Raw genomic sequence first — 13,502 nt, 5'->3', positions numbered from 1 at the left:
CAGTTGATCATAGCTCCTTGAGAAGAAGCACCTTTGGCCATCATGAGCCTGGGACATGCACACTGTGATGGTCTCCAGCATAGACTTTGCTGACATGACTACACCGGGGCCAGATATTCACCTTCCACAATTTTTCAAATAACTCAATGAATTAAACATGTTCAGAGATGCACAGCATCCTTATCCAAAGACTCCATAGTCATCAGGAGGGAATAAGCTGGGGCTCATGAGCAAGACAAAACCAAGAGGACCAGAGAAAACAGCTTCAAGAAAACAGAGGAGCTGAAGCAGTTTAGGAAGAGTCAAGTCAGAAGAGAAGCACACCATCCCAGGACCAAAAGGAGGAGGAATCCACCTGTGCTCAGCCACCACAGCTTCAAGAAGCCTCGGACCCACCCAAGCATGCACACACGGGAGTCCGGGAAGGGCTTTCACCTCTTGTGGGGGAAGTGAGAGAAGAAAACTGGCCTCCCCTGAAATTTGTCAGCTATTCCTGCTACTCTGTACTCTATTATTACAAGAGTTTATTGAACTTTGATCTCTGGGGGAGTGGCATTGAATATTCGCAGGGTGACATTTATTCACTTTCTTTTAGTTCCTTGAGAGAGAGTTCTCTCCAAAGCGCTCTATGTCCTGGTAATAACATCATAGACCAGGTTAGCCTTGAACTCAGTGATCTGCTAGACTCTGCCTCTGCCGCTTCCTCTGTCTTTTGAGTCCCTGCCTCAAGAGTGCTGGAACTAAAAATATGCTTCAACAATCCAGGTAGAATCAAGATTCTTTCTGTACATGTGGATCACCAGGTTTCCCAGCATGATTTGATGAAGAGTCCATGTGTAGGCCAAGGCAATTCTTGCTGCTGACCTAAAATCACAAGAGACTTAACTGAATGTATTGACTTAGCTGCATGGATTTACAACTGCAACTCAACTCAGATTCTTTTTTCTGACAGTACCTTTGTTTCCCTTGTAGGCTGGACTTCTGACAATGCCTATCTACTTCCAGATAGTACAACATCTGGATTTGACTCAAGGAATGTATTCAACCTGTCCCTAGATATTTATGGTGTTTGTATTTTCTCAATATGCAATCCCCAGCTACTGTGTAGACACAATACTGTCCATTCTAACAAAGCCTATGTGCTGTCAAGAGTCACTGGTCTAGATAAATAGAACAAAGCCAGCAGGAAAGGATCCCACAACCTGTATCCAAGCATCCTGATAGGGGCACGATTGACTACAAGAGAATGAAGGAGAGCAATAGTTTAGGGAGGTACCTTGTTTGATCACTCTTTCTGTGTTTTTTAACTACAGAACTTGGGACTCCATGAGTCTACTGGGCTTCACTGTACTCCTCAGAAAAACAGAAAGGCATTTGAATGGATATACATTCATGTTAAGATTATTATTTTAATCTTTATGTTTTCAAATTAAGTGCCTTGTAGAATAACACTTGTTGAACAAAGCTCAGGAATTATTTTACATATTAAAGCATTTAACAAAAAGATGTACTGAATTCTTCTCATGGACTTTAAGTCTCACTGTACTATTTATTCAATGAACAGATTTTATTCTGTATATTGTCTACTGACAACAGCACTCAGTTCCCACTACCTGGCCATTCCTTAGCTCTCGCCAAATATCTTAGGAAATGTTCTTCTGCTTTATAGGACTGCTTACAATTTCATGAATGTCTATAGGTAGAGATGTGTCACCAAGGATCCACATAGTGAGACAGGATAAGAAGATGTTTCTGTGGGACTGGATACATTTGGTACAATATAATTATCTCGAGTTCCAAGGATTCTCCTGCAATCACCTTGACTGCATTCATTGTTTCTACTGTAATGAGTTCCACTGTGTGCAACATCACGTATTTCTTATCATTTGCTCTGCTACTGGACACCAAGTTCAGGCCCTAACACAGGTATCCTCATCCTGAACAAACTGCAATATACAGCAATGTGCAGAGCAATAATCCATCCAACGCCTTGGAACAGCATGGACAGGAGGAGTGGTAGACCTGCTTTGGTGTTTAAAGACACTGTATATTGAAATACACAGAGGGTACAATACTTCACATTACACCCACCAACTGATTTGCTGCTCCTACGGGAGCAATACTTGCAAGTCCCCAACTTTCAGATAACCCCCCACTTCTTATATTCTGTACCATCTAGAAAGATCAAGTCCAACTGATCTTAGCTAAAATATCTCAATGGGATAGTCATTTTATTATGGGGTAAAATACCAGGCTACACTACTCTACCTGAGTGCATTAGCTCTTACATACAAACCACTGCACTCCTGCTTGCATCACAGTCCCTGATATTTGGATGGACTGCATTCTGCATGATCCATTTTGGCATAAGAGGCAATCATCTCACCACAACAGCAGCCACAGCCACTTAGTATCAGCAGCCAAAACTTTTACAGTTTTTCCATCAGCACCAAAAGCACACAGAAAAGGAAGTCGAGAAAGGAGACAGACTGGAGCAGTTCCATCTACACCTGCAGCTGCACTAATCTCACGCAGAAGCACAAAGGTTTAGAAGGGAAATGCAAAGGCCTATCCTTTCCCTTCAATAAAACAGTAGGAGTTCCCTTCCCACTGTGACCTGTGATCCTCTGAGCCACAGGAGATTCTGTTGTACATCACAGCACAACAGAGGGGTGGGAGGAGGGGGAGAAGAGTGGGAGGAGGGGGAGGGAAAGGGGAGGCTGGGAGGAGGTGGAAATTTGTTTTTTTTCTTTCTTTATTCTTCTTTTATCAATAAAAAAATGTTAAAAAAAATTCCCTTCTATGAAAGCCAGCCTGCTAGCAGAAAGGGAGGTTACAGTTCAGTCCAAGTCTGACTTCTAGATATCCTACAACTGAAACAGAGGGACAATCATCTACTTCTTACTCATACCAAATAAAAGGATCCAAAGAGCTTCATCTTTTGGGAGGTCTTGAAGAGTTTCTTGACCAGCATCTCCTGAGTCTTAAGATCATTTCTGGGACATAGAATATAGCAGGCATATGGCTTCAGTGAGTGCCATATTCCACTCATTCAGGGTCCCATTTCTCAACTTCTCTAACTTACTTTTGCTCTCTTTGGAGATGCTATCCATAATTTTCAGGCACTGTGACGATACCATGGTACCACCGACGATAAGAAATGTTTCGTACACATGTGAGCAGTCTCTGCCTGTCCCGGTGCCCTCGCCTGAGGCCTTTACTCTGGGCTTTTGGTGCCTCCCAGAGCTCGGGGCCTCCCCCGGGACAAGGTTGGGACCAACAACCTGTGACCGCCCCCACGTGTTCAATGCGGCCATCTGGAACCAAGAGCGACTAATTCGTGAGTTCACCTGGGTTGGATAGCCTTCCCATTAAGCCCAGAGAGCTCCCGCTCTCTTTGGTGCCTCCTGGGTAAGGTTGCCGATTCCTCCCCCCTCCGCCCGGCCTTCCACCCTCGGCTAGACCTGTTTTTTTATCCGCGCCTGGGAGCTCGGAGCTCCCAGTTCTATCTTTTTCTGTTTTCTTTCTGATCTCTTTTCTGTCCTCTTTACGGGCTCCATACATGGCGAGCGCCTCTCGGCTGCAACAGGCAGCCCCCAAAGGCTTAAGTGCCTCCTCCTAGCCGGGATTGTTCCCCATCAGAAGCTAGGTTCGGGTCAGTTAGGCTATAGCAAGGCCCCCTGGTTGCTCGGACGCCTGTAATTAGGGCTGCTTTGTTCGTGGCACCTCCGTGTGCCTTCTGCGGATAGTTTCACGGTTCTAGCCATGGGTGCTAAGACTTCTAAAACGGTTCCCCTCGCCTCCCCATTGGGGCAGCTGCTGGAAGCTCTGAAACCTCATGCCCTAATTCCCTCCTTGAAGTTATATACATTAATTCGTCTTGTCTCCAAAACTTGGCCAAAGTACAATTTACAGGGTTCCTTCAGGTGGCCTTCTCAGGGTTCATTTGACCCCGATATTTTACAGGAATTGGCTAACTTCTGTCACCGTTCGGCTAAATGGAAAGAAATGATGTACATTATGGCATTTTTCTACATGGCCATTAAGATTGACCCCTCTGTTGCCTCTCACTGTTCACCTGCACACATGTTCTTATCAATGCCATCCCTACAGGAACCCTCTGATCCCGCCATGGATCCCGCGGACAAACCTCCACCGCCCCCCCCAGGCATTAGAGGGTCCACTCGCTCTCGCTCTCCCCAGTCGAGTGACAGCAACAGCTCACCCATTCCTCTTTCCTCCAAGGTCTCTTCTAGGCACAGGAAGGACACACCTAACACCTCTAACCTTTCCCCTTCCAGATCCCCAAAAAGTCCCATTCCAGATCTGCAAGGACTTCGCATAGCCCCTCCTATAGAGTCCCTCATACATATTCGTCAAACAGGTCAAACAAGCAGCTGGAGGCTTCCCACTGCCACAGGTCACACAGGCAGCCGAAAGCATCTTCGGACTCCTCTCAGTCTCCTCTCCACCCTACTCCACCCCCTCTATCTTCCAAAGCCCCTCTAGGCTCCCGCTGTCACTGATCACCATTCTCCCATTGTTAAAACACCCACACCTAAGGATATCAGGTTCCTAAAAGCCACAGTGGACCCCTGTCAGATCTGCCAAAAGATAATGGCCCAGAGTTTACTTCCCAGATTTCTCAAAATCTGCCTAGGGCACTTGTGATCCCCTGGAACTTCCACACACTGTACCACCCTCAGTCTTCAGGTAAGGTAGAATGGACTAACTGCTCTTTAAAGGAAGCTCTCGTTAAGATGTCACAGGAACTCCACCTCGACTGGGTAAGGCTTCTGTCCCTTGCTCTTCTCAGGCTTCGGGCTCTCCCAAAGGGCCCCCTTTTCATTTCACCCTTGGAACTCATGTATGGGCAGCCGGTTTTAACCCCCGGCCTCTCATCGGGAACCTCTCTCCTTCCTGATCACCTGCTCACTCCCCTCCTTTTCCACTTACCTTCACTACTGTGGGACTTCACAGATCACTCATTACCTCAACCATGTGCTAATACATGTCCACCGCCGGTGAAAATAGGAGATAAGGTATTACTCTCACCTCCAGGCCAATGTCCCTCACCTCTTTCCCCTAAATGGTAAGGTCCTTTCAGAGTAATTCTTCTAACCCCCACAGCTGCCAAGCTTGAAGGAATTCCCTATTGGATTCACCTGTCACATCTTAAACTGTTCATCTCCACGGCTCAAGATAATCCTTCATACACGGTAACTCAGACAGGACCTTGTTCTCTTAAGTTCCAAAGGATACCATGTTCAGCCCCCTCGACTCCAGTCTAAGGGAAACAGTGGTCCCATCTGTCACTTAATCCTCCTGTGTTAACACACCCTCCCTTCTTTAAATTCCTAAATAACCATCCAGCTGTCGTTACAGATATCATCATCAAATACGGAGTCAAGGGCTCAGGCGGTAAACAGATTCTTAACAAAGTTCCTTGACATAACAGGTCAGTCGCTGACTGCAGCAGTGACCCCTGAAATGTTAAGGAATATACGGTCAAAATCTATTTTCTTTTAAGACACTTTCTTTAAGCTCTAGGAAGCCAGCCCGACCCACCTAAACAAATCAAACACAAAGCGGATCATTAACGGAATAAGTATCATTTAATTTTTTTTATCATTCTTAACCCCAGACCTCCTAAAACTCCTCCACCCCAAATTTCCCCTTTAATTTTCCAAACCTCCTCCCAAACCTCCTCTCCCCTTTAATTTTTTTCTCTCTACTAATGCGACTTTTGTCTTCCAGCAACTAAACTATGACCCAGATACTCAGGAGGAGCCAGACAGATGTGATTTCTTCAATCAGCCACCTTAAAAAGCCAGCAAACAGGACATTACCAACAGGACATCGCCAGAAAAATCGGACACTCCCTGGATCCCTCGACGCCCAAAGGACATCGTCAGAATAATTGGACACTCCCTGGATCCCTCGATGCCCAAAGCCAGCAGGAAGCAGTCATGAGAGACCGGGCTACGCCCCCTTTCCCTACCCTTTAAGACCCCCCACAATTTTTTTAATAAAACCAAAAGGGTGAAATGTTGTTCCTTTTGCAGACTACAGCTCCCAGCATCCCCCTGGACTGGAAGCCGCAAAGGTGCAGGGCATTTCTCCCAGATGCCCGTGTGTTCCCCGTTAAAAACAGGGGTTACCACGAGCTCTCTCTCTCTCTCTCTGCCCTTCTCTCCTTTCGTCTCTGCACACCTGTCCCTTACTTGTTGTTACCCCAACATTAAAGTGCACCCACGTGGGACTGCCGCGTGTCTGTGTCCTCGTCCTAACCCCGCATCGCCGTGTGTCTCGCGTAACGTCTCCACTCTCTAATCCCGCAGACAGACAAACAAGACAAAAAAGAATAACAGAAGCAACAAGAAGACAAGTGTCTTAGAGTTCATCAACATGCACGCAGCACACCGAGCCCTGACCTTGCACATAGTCACAAAGGAACACTTTGATCTCTTCCTTGGGTCATGGACAGATGCTCATGGCACAAAAGCCAGACGGGCTGGAATGGCCTATCACCTGAGTTCCCTCAACAGCAGTTCTCCCTCCTGCCCGAGACTACTCACTGTATGTAAGTGTAGGCTGATGGGACACTTTCTGTTGGAAGGTGACCCATTATATGTACATTATACACTGCTTCATCAGTGAACCTTATAAGAGCACTGCCATGATAGCCTAGGCTAAACGCCATAGGAAGTGGCACGTCCATGCCATGATTGACTCTTTCAGTAGCCCACACCCCAGCCTCCAAGGCTACTGTTGGTCTCCTGGCATCTTCTCCAACCAATCCCATCTTCTAGTTAGGAATCGAGCCTTCCCATTGGCTGTTGCCTCATTTATGACATCATTCTCCCTCCAACCCTACCAGCACCTGGTAGAATCTTGGTGTTTCCATGGTGATGACTGTAAACAAATTTGGATCATCACAGGTCCAGGTGACCAGTGACCAGTGAGTGCTGTCTGATACTGGACACACTTGCCCCTGAGGTCAGCTGATCAGACAAAGCCGACCGATTATCTTGCTCCATTGTTCTTTGGATTGCTGATCCTCTCCCCTTGACCATGTCAGGTAAGGATAGACACTTTAAAACATGTGATCTTCTCCACTGACTTTTACTATACTAGTAAATCTTTTCTGAATGTGGATACTATTGATGTTGATATAGATATCTAAATTTGAATGTCACATTTAGCTTTGGTTCTTACTAAGTATGTGATTTTAGACAGAAAGTTTATTCTCAAGTGTTTTCCATCCACCTCAAGGAGTGAACAGTGTCACTATGCTTGGGGTCTGTACTGTTGGGTTTTCAGAGGAAAGTGAACAGGGAATAAAATCAGGCCCTTTTGGATGGTATTAAACTACAGAGACACGGGAACATGAACAAGGCGCTCAGAGATCTAGCACTCCACACCACTGATGAGACAGTCTCCCCCCAATTACTGTTTCCAGTCTTAGTTTAAAATTCAGGGCGACTCTAACAGTATTGGTCACACCACGGATGGTGGCACACAACTATAATCACAACATAGAGAGAACTGGGTGGTATGGAGGACAGTTCAAGTCTAACTAGCTCTACACTGGCCTCTCTCTACACTCACCAAATGAATATTGACTATGGACAAAATGGCGACTGCCATGGTGTGCAGTTACTTGGACTTCCCTGGATTAAACATGGAGAGTGGAAGAGAATAAGAGGACTGTGGAATCTGAGAAGGCAGTTGTTGTACTGAAAGAAATATTGACAGTGTTGCTGGAAGGACAGACCCACAGGAAGTCAGGGAAGGGGGCAAACACAGTACGGGTCTAGAAAGTATATAAATATAAGAAGGCACACTGCAGAGGGGACCCAGGTGGTCAACAATGGTAGTTTAGAACACAATGTTGAAGACGACCACAGAGTATAATCAAAGCAGACAAGGCATTGTCATTTCCCAAGCCATATTTAACCCAACGTACTGTTCAGATTAGTCTGTACAAAGGTTCCCTGGCACATATAGAAAGAATATCCTGATCTGGTCCCTGGCTCTTACACTCCATCCAGACCACTTTCTGCCCAGTTCCCCATGTCTCATGTGCACTGGTGGTGTTGGATTGGATCAACTGGGGCTGCGAAGTCCAGTCAGTTAGAGTCTGACCATGGCAACTGACACGCTGTTGTGAGGGGGAATTCTCACAAGGATTCCCCCTTAGAAGAGATATAAAAATTAACAGTTACTGAGGAGCAGTTAAGAAAATAATTTAATCAACAGATAGTAAATTGAGAAGCAATCATATTCAGAGATGATCCCCATAAAACATTAGCAGTCTCAAGAGGACACACTAAACTGGTGCAAACAAGAAGAAATGTTGTCAGTAGGCTGTATTTCTGAAATCATATTTGAATAATGCTTAAAAGTTATAAAATTATAAGAGATCCTCATTTGTACAAGAAATGCAAGGGAAAAAAAGAGAGAGGGGAAAGGAATAATTACCTAAATTCCTTACTCATTTGTTAAACATCATTTCAGAAAAAAACTCAATAAAATAGAGATTGGCCTGGTGGTCATGGCAGGGGCTCCAGCACCAGCACTTTAGAGGCAGAAGCAGACCTGTCTGTGTGATTTCAAAGCCAGACTGATCAACGTAGAGTGAGTTTAGGTCACTCTATACTGTAAGATCTGCAGTGAACAGGACAAAGTTCCAGGTATGGAATATGCCTATGGGTCTCTTCCCAATAATAACCTCTGTTGTAGAATGTATTTGCGAGGAAGTGTCCCAACAGGCATTATTATATTACAACCAGGAAAAAGAAGCATCGTGTCTAGATCTGAGTGAGGATTAAGGCAGATTGACCAGGATTTCCATGCCCACACAGGAGAAAGCAGAAAGTTCATCTAGTGATTGTCATCCTACATAGCACCACCGATCGATCTTAACCCATTTGCTTGGGATATGTAAGGGAACATAGGTGCTAGACTCTCCCACTCAGTACAACCTGGAGATAACACAGTCCCTCCCAGGGGATAGAAAGCTTCCATCTCAAATTTGTCCAACTCTCTCTTGCTTCCTACAGAAAATTGCCAAAGTGTACCTTTCACTGGGACAGAATGTGCTCTGCAGCCCTCTGTGCCTGTGCTGAGGAATGCCACACCCTCAGCAGGAAGTGTGTGCAATTTCTATGGGGTCTGTACCCCAGCTGTGAGCTCAGCATGGCTCCTGTCATCAGACTCCAGCACATGCTGCCAGCAGCTCACGGACAGAGCCTGTCTTTACCAACGAGCTGGCACGACCATGCTGACTAAGCCAACTGACCAGAACCAGATCTCTACTTCGACATTTTTCTATCCAAGTGTTCTCCACTGGGATCTCAGAGAAAGCACCACCAGAAGGGAAGCTCCGTTCCTGGATGCCCCTTTAACTGTCATTGACCAGAATACCACCCCCTCATCTCGGTCTATAACAGCCCAGTGTGATAATACTTTCCATATCAATGCATTACCGCCATCCTATCCAACACTCTCTGCCTGCCTTGTACAGGCAACACCATCAAATGGACCAGATCAACAATATATCCTGGCACCTTGCTACCTGCATGGAAGTCAGGTCTATTACATTGACCAGAACAGCCTGGGTCCTCCGATGGCTGAAGAATCCTGGCAGTGCCAGCAGGCCTATGGCTCTGTGTCCTGCTCTGGGAATCAGGCTTCCTCTCTGCACCCAGAGATGGTGATGGCACTACAGGACATTCATCCAAGGAACATCCAAACACCTTTCTCCACCTCTCCCATCTACTGGCCCTCATCTGCTCAAACCATGCCAGACACCAGTCTTCAAGGTGAGTAAAGCCAGGAGAATTGGTGTGTGATCAGCCCTCAGAGGAGACACAGCTCTACATTTCAGAAGTGGATGTCCACACAGAGGAAGAATGGGAGTCCTGACATGTTGGCTGTGGCTCAGGCTCATTACCCCTATATTCAGTCTCTATAATGAAAAAGAATACAGGAAAGTGAGTGACATCCAACCTTCATTAGACATGTCCAAGGACCACACCACAGGAACGCATTTCACTGCCAAGGCTAATCAGCCCCACGCACCAGCTCACTAAAATCACCTCCTTCCTAATCTGTCTCCAGATTCTAGACGACACCAAGAATTTTTTTCTGTTTTTGTACCACTAAGTTTCCCCGAGTTGAAACTAGCATCTAGAGAAATGGAACCCTGATCTGACCTGGAGGAAGTCTTCTCCCACACTCCTAGTGTCTGCTGTGACATTCTCTAACACTTAAGATGTAGTGACAGTTTGCTCTGACCTGTGTAATATTGATAAGCAGGATTGAAGCATCTTGCCCTATCTGTCTCGCTCAACCTCTCTCTGTCTTTGTCTCTGTCTCTTTTCTTCCTCTAGATCTCTCTTCCACTTTCTCTTTCTCATTTTCTTTTTCTTTCTGAATCTTCAGCAGTGACCCAAGGCCAAGACTATGTAGACATGTTCTCTGTTACAAAGTTGAAGCTAAAAGCTACTACAGTCTTACATTTTCACATCACTAACTAAAATTCTGTGAAACGTGGAGCTTAAGGAATATCAGGGCTTTTGAACCGCTCACCTTTCAGAATTGAGGAACTGATATGGATACCTAAACCCATATAAAAATCCAGGCTTCAAGGCCATATAAGTAATACAATGAATAGAAAGAGACTGGTAGAGATGAGTAAGATTAGGAAATAGTGAGCAACACAACCTGTCTCAGAGCAAACTCCCAAGGCAATGAGAGGCACTGTTCCAAAGGAAAATGGGGGAGACCGGGAAGAACGGACACCAAGGAATTCTGTCACCTCCCCATGATCACTAAGCATGTATACACCACACAATCACAAGAGAAAACATGATCTCACATGGTCATGAGAAACAAATGAGTAGTTACTATGTGTCTCCAAAGAGGGCTGCTTTTCCTGCTCCTCCAGCAGAACTCATAGCAATGCCTGCAACGCTGCTGCAGGATCCTCAGTGCTCAGGTGCACTGAAGGGGGGGGTAGCATCTCACTTACCAGGCACTGACTTTGAACTTCCTCTCTTTCAGTGGTGGAGAGGGAGACGACCCTGGGTTTGACACCTTCAGAGCAGACACTGTGTCTGCTGCAGAATCCAGACCTCAGCAATGCCTGCACCCAGGATGCCCATATGACGACAGCACCTGTCAGTGGGGACAGGTCATTAACTGCCCTCATGCACAGTCCTTCTGAATTCCTGGCCCTGCCTCCAGCCCCAAGCCTGGAAAAGACACAGAAGAACAATGCAGATGAAATGAATGCTGAGCAATCAACACCTCTGGATTCCTATGAGCGCACAAAATGTAACCAAGACGCATCACCCCTCCCTTTAGCACACCCCGGCATGCAGCAGCCCTTGAACTACAGTGATGTTGGGAGCCTGAGACAGAAGCTAGCTTCTCAAAATGTCACTTTGGGAAACAATGGCCTTGGTCTGGAAGACCCTGAGGCTCTGCAGAGTGTCATGGAGTCTAGCAATGACTTTACAGACATGACTACTCTGGTGGCAGATATTCACCTTCCCCAACTCTTAAACTCCATCACTGACCTTGACCAAATGGAAGATCACACTGCAAGCCAAACCAAAGACTCCAAAGACATCAGGAGGGATCAGGCCCAGTCACGCACCAGCATCTTTAATGGACAATCTGAACTAGACATCAAGGAAAGCCAGAAAGTCTCTGATGTGTTTCATGGAGCTCTTCAGGCCAGAACCCATCACGAGGATATGCTGAAGGAAGATGATCCTGGAACCATAGACAACATGGCCAACCACGTGCAGAGCAAATCTCAGATATTTGTACCCAAGAGGCCCAGCGTCGCAAGGGCACAGGGGAAAGAAAAGGCCAAGGAGACCAGAGAAAACAGCTCCAAGAAAACAGAGGAGCTGAAGCCATTGAGTCACAGAGTCAAGGCAGAAGAGAAGCCCGCCATCCCCAAGACCAAGAGGAAGAGAAATCCACCCGAGCTCAGCCATGACAGCTTTAAGAAGCCTCGAACTCACCTCGGCATGCACATGCTGGCATCCGTGCAGGTCTTTCACCCACTGGGGAAGAAGAGTGAGAGGAAAACTGGCGTCTCCTCCTCCCGGGCTCCGCTGAACTTCAGCAGCAACAAAGATCCCAGGACGGGTCCTGATACCACATCACTGCTGGATATGCCACGTGAGGGCCAAAGCCTTGACAAAATCCCGGGCAAGATTCAGAGACCAGGGAGCAGTGCTCACAAGCGGTGTCCATCTCTGTCCCTGGATGAGCTGCCCCCACATGGGAAGGTCAAGTTAGTACCTCTTCCTTTCCCAGTCCTGGACAAGCCTCAAACCAAACCTGTTTCTAGAAAGCTTCTCTCCCTGGCTTCACGCAGGCCCAATGTGGCTTACCCAGTGAGGCCTCACTCCCACTCAGCTCAGCCTCCCACGCTCAAGCCATCCCAACCAGCTCCTGCCAGCACATCACTGATGGCCTCTGACAAGCCAGCTCTGCCAAACGGCACCAGTGCCACACGAGCCAACATAACCAAGCCCATCCAGTCTTGCACTGGGCCTCAGCCGGCTGCCTCTTTGCCTGCACCCTACAGAGCATCATCTCACACTTCACTCCACAGGGAGCCTCTTTCTGCTGCCAGCAACAAGGCCCTCTCATCTCCCAAAGCTAAAATCCAATACCTGCTGCTAGACTTCAGTTGCCAACTCATCCCATGGAGGAAAGTGGACATTCCAGGGCCAGTCATCTCACAGCCCATCACTGAAGAGCAGAGGCCAGAGAGGGAGGCCATGAAGAGGCGGGCTCAACAGGAGCGAGAGAATGCTGCCAAGTGTACCTCCCTGGGAAAACCACAGCTTTTCCTTCAGAGGGAGAAAGATATGGAAATTTCAAGATATTATGGCTATGCAGGGTAAGTGCTTCCCAAACCTTTGGGACACAACGCTGTTCATCATACACAGGTAAGATGTAGATACACATAGATATTCATGCATACATGAAGCTTAGAGGCTTAGCCTAATGTGTAGATATGTAGATACATACATAGTAATGCAGAATAATATTTAGATATATGCATATATATGAATGGAAAGACATAGTTTATAAATTTATAAATATTTGAAGACACTATAATTGACTGTAGAAACTTAAGACTGTGATTTTATCCATGAGTATATAGAGAGGGCTTTGATGTCTTCCTTAGAACTTTACTATTATTAATTTATGTTTACTAGTTATGTAATAATACATGTTACATAGATACAACATATGCTATAAGTCAGTGGTACTACTTATTTAATGTTAAAGTTGTAGCAAAAAGCTCTAGCGGCAATAAGATTATTTTCCTGGACTTTAATTTTCAGGATCCTAGGATGATGTGGAAATCCCCTCTGTATGCTGTGAATATGTTTTATTACCACTGGTCATTAATGAGTAAAGCTGTTTCAGCCAATGACTGAGCAGGTCAAAGCTAGGTAGGA

At 46.2% G+C, this 13,502-nt stretch overlaps 1 protein-coding gene across 1 annotated transcript in view; it reads left to right on the top strand.

The window, feature by feature from the left end:
* The window catches only part of LOC142836859 (uncharacterized), a 309,196-nt gene that overhangs the window by 119,116 nt on the left and 176,578 nt on the right, over positions 1–13,502 (top strand).

Source organism: Microtus pennsylvanicus, chromosome 17, assembly GCF_037038515.1.
Source record: "Microtus pennsylvanicus isolate mMicPen1 chromosome 17, mMicPen1.hap1, whole genome shotgun sequence".
Taxonomy (NCBI): Eukaryota; Metazoa; Chordata; class Mammalia; order Rodentia; family Cricetidae; genus Microtus; species Microtus pennsylvanicus.
This window is presented reverse-complemented; position numbering and strand designations above follow the sequence as displayed.